This window comes from Mirounga leonina, unplaced genomic scaffold, assembly GCF_011800145.1.
Source record: "Mirounga leonina isolate KUSES-001 unplaced genomic scaffold, KU_Mleo_1.0 Mir_154, whole genome shotgun sequence".
NCBI classification, from domain to species: domain Eukaryota; kingdom Metazoa; phylum Chordata; class Mammalia; order Carnivora; family Phocidae; genus Mirounga; species Mirounga leonina.
The window spans coordinates 16,961,217-16,971,296 of NW_023270389.1; positions in this window are offsets into that span (position 1 = coordinate 16,961,217).

Here is a 10,080-nt window from a genome sequence, read left to right on the forward strand (position 1 = left end):
TTTAATTTTTAGCTTTCTTCACTCCTTTTTTTTCCCTTGCACTTCTCCACCGCTGGCCTAGGTTATGGACACTCTTGTATTACTAAAAGAATATCTAAAAGATTGATATTTGTTTCATTATCATGGTAAACTTGAACAACTTTTTTTTTTTTTTTAAAGATTTTATTTATTTATTTGAGAGAGAGAATGAGATAGAGAGCATGAGAGGGGGGATGGTCAGGGGGAGAAGCAGACTCCCTGCCGAGCAGGGAGCCTGATGTGGGACTCGATCCAGGGACTCCATGATCATGACCTGAGCCGAAGGCAGTCGCTTAACCAACTGAGCCACCCAGGCGCCCTTGAACAACTCTTTTGAAATATTTACTTTACTTTAGCAATCCTGCATTTTCTAAACAAATAACTACTTAATCTTCTATCTCAGTTACTCCTTCTCTGGTTTTCCACGAGCCATTCATGCTTTCTTGGCACTCCTCTCTACGTCTAGAACCTTTTTTCTCCTCACTCTACTTACATAATAACACAAGGGATCTCATCTACTCTCTGCTTCACTTACAATCCACATGTCTTTTTTTTTTTTTAAGATTTTATCTATTTATTTGAGAGAGAGAGAGAGATAGCAAGAGAGAGAGCATGGGCAAGGGGAGAGGGAGAAGCAGGCTCCTGCTGAGCTGGGAGCCTGGCATGGGGCTCCATCCCAGGACCCTGAGATCATGACCTGAGCCAAAAGTGGATGCTTAACTGATTGAGCCACCACCCAGGTGCCCTACGATCCACATGTTGCTGAGTTATACATTTATATCCCTCTCCAGAGGACCAGAGATTTATGTTCACTACTAACTGGTCTTCTGCATTTGGATTTTATGAAGGTATTTCAAATTTAGTATAATCAAAACCCCATCTCATCTTTTCAGTTCTTCCCAATACCATCCCCATACATAAATCAGACTCCTTCCTTTTCTCAATCTCATCCCTTCAGGTATTTAATGAGCAATATCTTCTCTGCCTTTTTTCAGTGTTTCTATAATCCATTTACTTTCTGCCATTCCAGTGTGACTGTCTCAGGCCACCAGTGTCTCTAAACTGGGTCATATCATTTTGATATACAGCTTCTTTATACTGGCCTTTCTGCCCCTAGGGCTTTTCCCTTTCCAGTCTTTTTTTGCATTCCCGGAGTGTGAGCTTTCAATGTAAATCTCTCTCTAATCATCTCAGTTTAAATTCCTTGGATATAATCCAGATTCATTAAAACAGTTCATTAGCTGACCCCTGGTTATTTCTCTAGCTTCATCTCTTGTCATTTCTCTGATTTATACTCTAATGTCCAGATGTACATTTCTCCATGTTATGTGTATGTCTCAGTCTTTTTGCAAGCCTTCTTCTCTCCTTGGAATGCATTTTCCATCTCTTTCCACAAGTCTAATTTCTACTTAATGAAGTATATGGCTAAAGAGTACAGGACTTCACGTCAGACAAATCTGAGTTCAGATATTAACTCTGCCATTTATACTGAAATATGAGTTGAAAAAGTTTTTAAGACTCTGTAGGTCTTTAAAATGAGAGTAATTGTGGTACTTGCTTGATCAGATTGCTGCAAGAAATAAGTCTCATAATGCGGGCGCCTGGGTGGCTCAGTTGGTTAAGCGACTGCCTTCGGCTCAGGTCATGATCCTGGAGTCCCTGGATCGAGTCCCGCATCGGGCTCCCTGCTCGGCAGGGAGTCTGCTTCTCCCTCTGACCCTCCCCCCTCTCATGTGCTCTCTCTCATTCTCTCTCTCTCAAATAAATAAATAAAATCTTTAAAAAAAAAAGAAATAAGTCTCATAATGTATGTGAAGGTCTAAGTACAGTGCCTTGTGAATGGATATAGAATATGCCACCCCAAATATGCCACTTTGACATAAGGATTATTTTGAGCTCACGCCAATTTAGAATCAACAGATTCAGGAAGAGTTTTCTGCCATCCCCCTTTTTTAAAGATTTTATTTATTTAGTCATAAAAGACAGAGAGAGACAGAGAGAGGCAGAGGGAGAAGCAGGCTCCCCGCTGTGCAGGGAGCCCGATGCGGGGCTTGATCCCAGGACCCCTGGATCATGATCTGAGCCGAAGGCAGACACTCAACCATCTGAGCCACCCATGCACCCTTCTGCCCTCCCCTTACCTGCTTAAAAGCAGGACATAAATTTCCCTTTTTGAAGGCATCCCTCTTGTAGCAGGAAGAGAAGAGCCCTCTTATCACTAGAGACTGAGAGTTGACACAGAGATGAGTTTGCATAAACGGACCTTACTAAAATATGGATAAAATAACATTTATCTTCCATTGGTTCACCATATATTTCCTAGTTACTTCCCCATGATTTATCATCTTTTGAAGCCCCAAACCCCTTTCCTTTGTTAAAATGGTGTATAAGCCCCCGAGACTACCTACTTTTTTTTATTCTTATGTTAATCCCCATACATTACATCATTAATTTTAGATGAAGTGTTCCATGATTCATTGTTTGTGCACAACACCCAGTGCTCCATGCAGAACGTGCCCTCCTCAATACCCATCACCAGGCTGACCCATCCTCCCACCCCCCTCCCCTCTAGAACCCTCAGTTTGTTTTTCAGAGTCCATCGTCTCTCATGGTTCGTCCACCCCTCCGATTTCCCCCGCTTCATTCTTCCCCTCCCACTACCTTCTTCTTCTTCTTTTTTTTTTTCTTAACATATATTGCATTATTTGTTTCAGAGGTACAGATCTGAGATTCAACAGTCTTGCACAATTCACAGCGCTTACCAGAACACATACCCTCCCCAGTGTCTATCACCCAGTCACCCCATCCCTCCCACCCCACCCCCCACTCCAGGAACCCTCAGTTTGTTTCCTACAATTAAGAATTCCTCATATCAGTGAGATCATATGATATATGTCTTTCTCTGTTTGACTTATTTCACTCAACATAATACCCTCCAGTTCCATCCACATCGTTGCAAATGGCAAGATCTCATTCCTTTTGATGGCTGCATAATATTCCATTGCATATATATACCACCTCTTCTTTACCCAGTCATCTGTCGATGGACATCTTGGCTCTTTCCACAGTTTGACTATTGTGGACATTGCTGCTATAAACATCGGGGTGCACATACCCCTTTGGATCCCTACTTTTATATCTTTCGGGTAAATACCCAGTAGTGCAATTGCTGGATCATATGGTAGCTCTATTTTCAACTTTTTGAGAAACCTCCATACAGTTTTCCAGAGTGGCTGCACCAGCTTGCATTCCCACCAACAGAGTAGGAGGGTTCCCCTTTCTCCACAGCCCCGCCAACATCTGTCGTTTCCTGACTTGTTAATTTTAGCCATTCTGGCTGGTGTGAGGTGGTATCTCATTGAGGTTTTGATTTGGATTTCCCTGATGCCGAGCAATATTGAGCACTTTTTCATGTGTCTGTTGGCCATTTGGATGGCTTCTTTGGAAAAATGTCTGTTCATGTCTTCTGCCCATTTCTTGATTGGATTCTTTGTTCTTTGGGTGTTGAGTTTGATGAGTTCTTTATAGATTTTGGATACTAGCCCTTTATCTGATATGTCATTTGCAAATATCTTCTCCCATTCTGTCGGTTGTCTTTTGGTTTTGTTGACTGTTTCTTTTGCTGTGCAAAAGCTTTTTATCTTGATGAAGTCCCAATAGTTCATTTTTGCCCTTGCTTCCCTTCAATGGTCAACTCATCTTTGACAATGCAGGAAAGAATGTCCAATGGAACAAAGACAGTCTCTTCAACAAATGGTGTTGGGAAAATTGGATAGCCACATGCAGAAGAATGAAACTGGACCATTTCCTTACACCACACACAAAAATAGACTCCAAGTGGTTGAAAGACCTCAATGTGAGACAGGAGTCCATCAAAATCCTAAAGGAGAACATAGGCAGCAACCTCTTCGACCTCAGCCGAAGCAACTTCTTCCTAGAAACATCACCAGAGACTACCTACTTTTTGAGTTTCACTTCTTTGTTGTAAACTTCTGTGCACATAAAGTATTAAAAAATTGTATGTATGTTTTCTTTCTTCTTTCAGTGTACCCTTTGTTAGTTTAATTTGCAGGTACCCATTTTCAAAATTTAAGATGTTAAAAGGAAAAGTTTTTCCTTCCTCACACTTGCTCACAGGGCAAGAATCATCTGTAATCACAATTCTCAATGGTTGCTGGCTGGGTAAAAGTTAATAAATAGGTATGTTTTATTGGATATCAATTTTTAAAATTTTAACTCATTTGATAAACAGTATGTAGATACTGATAATTCCATATGACAATTTTATTCCAAGGATTTTTAGCTTTAATTTTTATTTTGTTTGCACATACTAGAAAAAGCTAAAGATACTTCCAGTCACACACACAAAAAATCCACTTAACAATAGAAAAATCCTCCTGTACAACATGCTCTGTGTTACTGAAATATAGAAATTACTAAATAGCTTTAAATTTTTGACAAATTGTCAACCTCTTCTCCTGATCACACTGCCTTTGAGAGGGATATAAGAGGCCTCTGAAAATTAAGTAGTCCTTGAAATTAATATACCTGGGATGGTTTCTGTGAATACTTAAAAGTAGGTAATGGCTGCTTTATGTCCTTTTCTTTCTGCCCATTGTCATTGACTAAGGGTTTTTTCAGTGACTGACCACAATATAAATAGATCAGATCAGCAGTTTGATATCACCCATGTAAAGGGATAAATAGCCATTAATATAATTACTGTCTCCTATATAATACAAAACATGGTAAGATGATGATGCTTCTTGACAGGATGTACCTTTGAATCATATTCTGTCCCACCACATAATCAGATTGTGGGCAGCAAAGAGATAGGGACAAAATAATGGAAAAATAATACACATTCTCATTCTAAAATTTCCCCATAAAAATAAAAATATGTAACATGTTTAATGAAAATATTATCTTGCAGAAATTTCACATTTAGCAGCATTTCCAATTTCAGCGCATTTAGTAGCTATACATTTAGCTTCTGTGAACAAGATGGAAACCATAATCTGACACTTTAAGTGAAATTAAAGATTCTGCATGTAAATTCCACCTATTATTAATTTATGATTATCTGGCTCATTTATTTGATTTCAATAACAGAATATTCCGCATACCTCATCCCATAAGATCCCTTTTCTTTGAGGTAATTATAATGTACAGAGGGTTATCTTATTTCTAGCAAAATAAATGATGCTATTCATGTGCTTAAAGACATATAGCAGGTAGTTTCAGAATTTATTAAAGGTGTCTTTATAAGTAAGCATATTTCTGATATGGTTATGCATCCCTCATTTTATATGGAAGAAAGAGTGCATTTGTTTTCTATTGCTCCCTGTAACAAATTACCACAAACTTGGTGGCTAAAACAACAAGCATTTATTATCTCGCAATTCTGTACATTAGAAGCTTAACATTTCTCAACTGGGCTCACATCAAGGTGTTAGCAAAGCTTTATTCTTTTCTAGAGGTCCTGTGGGAGAATGTTTCCTTGTCTTTTCCAGGTTCTGTAGGCTGCTTACATTTCTTGACTTGTGGTCTCCTTCTCCCATCTTCAGAATCAGCAACGGTAGGCCAGGTCCTTGATCACATTGCATCTCTATGGTGAATTCTTTTTTTTTTTATTATGTTATGTTAATCACCATACATTACATCATTAGTTTTTGATGTAGTGTTCCATGACTCGTTGTTTGTGTATAACACCCAGTGCTCCATTCAGTTCGTGCCCTCTTTAATACCCATCACCAGGCTAACCCATCCTCCCACCCCCCTCCCCTCTAGAACCCTCAGTTTGTTTCTCAGAGTCCATAGTCTGTCGTGGTTCGTCTCCCCCTCTAAATTCCCCCCCTTCATTTTTCCCTTTCTATGGTGTATTCTATACTTACATCTCTCTTTGACCCTCACTGCTTTTTCCACTTTCAAGGATCCTCGTGATTACGCTGGGCACACCAAGACAATTCAGGATAATTTTCTTACTTTAACATCAGTTGATCAATGTATTAGTCAGGGTTCACCAGAGAAACATAATAAATAGGATGTATACACATATATGTAGAAAGATCTTTATTTTACAGAATTGGCTCATGCAATTGTGAGGGCTGGCAAGTCCAAAATCTGAGGTAAATGCTGGGAGGGTGGAGACCCAGGGGAGAGTTTATGTTGCAGTTCAAGTCTGAAGGCAGTTGGGGACAGAATCCCCTCTTTCTCAGGGCGCCTCAGTCCTTTCCTCTCAAAGCCTTAAACTGATTAGATGAGGCCCACCCATATTTTGGAGGGTAATCTTCATGTAAAATCTACTGAATTAAAAGTTTCATAGCACATCTAGACTGCTGCTTGACCAAATATTTGTGTACTGTGGCCTAGCCAAACTGACACAAAATTAACTATCACAAGTGACAGCCTCAGTTCCATCTGTAATCTTAGTATATGTGCTGCCGAAGCGAGCACTCCATCTGTAATCTTAATTCCCCTTTGCCATATAATTTAATTTATATACAGGTTTCAGAATTCTAGAATGTTGACATCTTTTGGGGGTCCCTGTTCTGCATATACAATGTGTGTGTGTGTGTGTGTATTTGTCCCTTGACTACATTTATTTATTTATTTATTTATTTATTTATTTTTGGATCTCTTCTTTTGCCCACAACTCTTTGTGCAGTGCCTAGTCACAACAAAAGATCACTGCATAAATAGGCATTCGTATCCTTCCCTGCCTTTTCTCTAATCTCTTGCTTCCTAACCTGCTGTAACAGTTTAAAATCAATTCTTGGCAGTGTCTTTCGGTTCTTTTCGCCTCTCCTAATCTTTCAGTTCTGCTGCTATTTTTGAATTTGCCTTTTTTTTTTTTTTAGTTTTGATTGTTCACCACCTTCTGAACTTTGTGGTCATAGGCAGATTATTTTCGCTTCTCTAAACCTGAGTATCCTTAACAATAAAATAAGACTAACACTGAGATTTGGTTTAAAATAAATAAGACAGTACATGTATAATTTTTGTGAAAGTGTCAGATCTGACACATTAAAAATTGTTAATATTATTAATACTGTGAGAATTTTTAATCTTAATACTTTGAGAATTAATGCTTTTGCCACATTTAGTGATAATATCTTCACAAGTAGTTTTTTTTTGTTTAAATATTTTCTGGATCATGTTTTTCTATATATTTTAAACTTTCATTTAGTACAAAGTATTGGCATATATCTTGTTGATTGTGTGTACTTGATTGAAAATTGAAAAAATATTCCTTATCTTAAAAACCATGAAATATCTACTTGTATTTTCTTTGTGCATGTATATGTTTTCGTTCTTATGTATTACTTTTGAAGCATAAGCTCCATACCTGTTCTAAAGTTCTCTTAGCACGACTCACAGAGATTTCTGAGGAATTGGCAATGTTATACGTCCACCAAGTCACTTTTTCTTTCTTTATGGAAACTCAGTTAGACTTCATTTTCCAGCCCCTAAAGTTAGGTGGCACCATAGGGGTTCAAGCCAAGATGTAAAGTGGGGGAGTAATGGGTGCCACTTTTGTAATGTTTCTAATAAAACTCTCTCCATAGTCCTCTGTGTTGTCTCCCTCTGGGCCCCTGTCTGTTGGTCAAATTATAAGGCCCTGGGGGATGGAAGAGCCTCTAGATGGAAGCAGTCTGAATTCCTGAAAAAAAATGTGAACGAGAACTCTGGCTAATAATGTACAGTGATGTGAGTGAGAGAGAAGGAAAATAAACACAAATGAAATATCAACTCTTTTCTATTGAGCACTGAGGGGGTTGTGAGAGGAGTTAGCCTGTGTAGACTAATAAGTAATCCTGTTCTAGTTCCCCTGCTCTAAGTCCAAGAGAGCACTTGAATTAGGCTGCCTTGGTCTGGGAAGGCTAAGGATTGAAAAGTGAGGATTGAGTTTTATGCAAATGTAATGTGTACTTCATCAAATTGGATGTTACATGCATAGCTTTATGAGAGTGTTGTCACATAAAAGGAGGTTAACATAAGGCTTGCTTTTTTGAAAGTTTTTATAGATCATAGGTATTAACAGTTACCAATTTCTTCCCACCAAATCCTGCGTTCCCGCTGAATATTATCTAAACTAAACAGATGTAGAATAGCCTTTTTGCAGAACTATTCTAGCCTTATTTCTGTGAGGCGGCGCTTGAATCAGGAGGGTTGAAGAATGACGTGGCTCTGGTTCACTCAGATGTTATTATCTACAGCTCATCTCTCTGGGTGAGGATTTTTATTTTTTATTTTTTTTTGGGGGGGGGGTGAGGATTTTTAAAACCTGGGAGCTAGTAGTGTCATCTTCCCTAGCAAATCCTGTTGATCATTGCACTGTTTATCTTGGATTGACTAACTTCCTTCTCTCAATACTTTAGGTAAGTAAATCTTATTTGATTTACCCAAGTAGTGAGCAGGGCATCCCTTACAGTGTTGGCATGTCATCTTTCCATCAGTCTGAATACCCTATTCACATATATCAAGACAAGTTGCACACTGACTTTTCAGCTAGATTTTATTCTGATGCTTGGTGCAAACTAATGGCCTAATTGATACAGGCATCCTTAATTCTCCCAAACAATTTGTTGAAAACTAAATTCCTTTTTGTTATGAACTAGACATTTTTGTACCAGCAAAATTTATAGGTTGAATCCCTAACCCCCAGTGTGATGATGTTTGGAGATGGACCCTTTGGGAGGTAATTAGGTAAAGATTAGGTCATGAGAGGGAACCTCATAATGGGATTAGTGCCCCTATAAGAGGAGGAAGAGAGAGAAATCTCTTTCTCTATGAGTACTCACTGAAGAAAGGGCATGTGAGCACACAGAGATAAAATGCTGTCTACAGGATAGAAAGAGGGCCCTCACCAAGAACGGAATCTTCTGGCACCTTGATCTTGGTCTTCCCAGCCTCCAGAACAGTGGGAAATAAATGTTTGTTGAAGGTGCCTCGTGTGTGGTGTTTTGCCATAACATCTCAGGCAGACAGACTAAGACACTTTCACAAAAATAAGATCATTCTCAGTTAGATGTGCCAGTTTTTAAACTACTTTACTATAATACATGAAACTACAAAAGTCACACATATTTTCTGAGTACACACACTGTACCTCATGCTCTCCCTCATTTCCAACTACAGGTAAACCTATGGTAATCAATGTGAGTTAGCCAATGTGAATTATCTTCCTAATGTGTTATGGAAAAATTAGACTAGTTAGAAAGAAAAAGAGGATGTTAGGTAGAAATCCCTTTCTCACTTTTCACAAAAATAGGCTTATACTATAAACAGTATTCTGAATCTTGTTATATTAACAATTTACTATTTGTTTTTCTTTAATTTATGTCAATTTATCATCAATATACAAAATAAATATTTACTTCTGTAAATGGCTTCAAAACAGTGGCAGGGTAGTATGTCCAATAAATGCAGTGGTTTTGCCATCAATAGACATTTTGGATGGTTAAATTGTTTTTATTCTTTTTTTTTTTCTTTTTTCTGTTATGAAGCAAGCTAATACATACCATTGCACACAAATCCTTATGTTTGTGATTTTTCCCTGACTGTGTTGTTGACCTATTTCTGGCATCTTGAATTAAATAATTAGTTTATTTTTTATTACATAATGCCATCATATGGCAAGTCCATTTCAAGTTATACATTGACATACAAATGTAGGCAGTTCTCACTATGCACAGTTCTTATATGCACAAATTTCCTTTACCATAGCTTAGTTAAGTATCTAATTCCCCCCAAACATGATACAAATTTTAGTTACCGTGGTGTATCAACCATGTGTAATTTCATATAGTATAAACGTGGCTGCTTCCTCTTCAGTCATAAATACGTAAATGACTGATGCACATTATGATCAGTGACCAATCACATCAATTCAATCAAAGTTGGTTAGTATTTGGTCACTATGCTATTCAGTTCTTGCACAAACAGCAAAATGTTTATTCATAACCAATTATTACTTGTGAACCAGTGATAAACTTATATGACATTTTACAAAAATGGATAATCAGGAGATAATTACCCAACAAAGATGATACTCCAGCA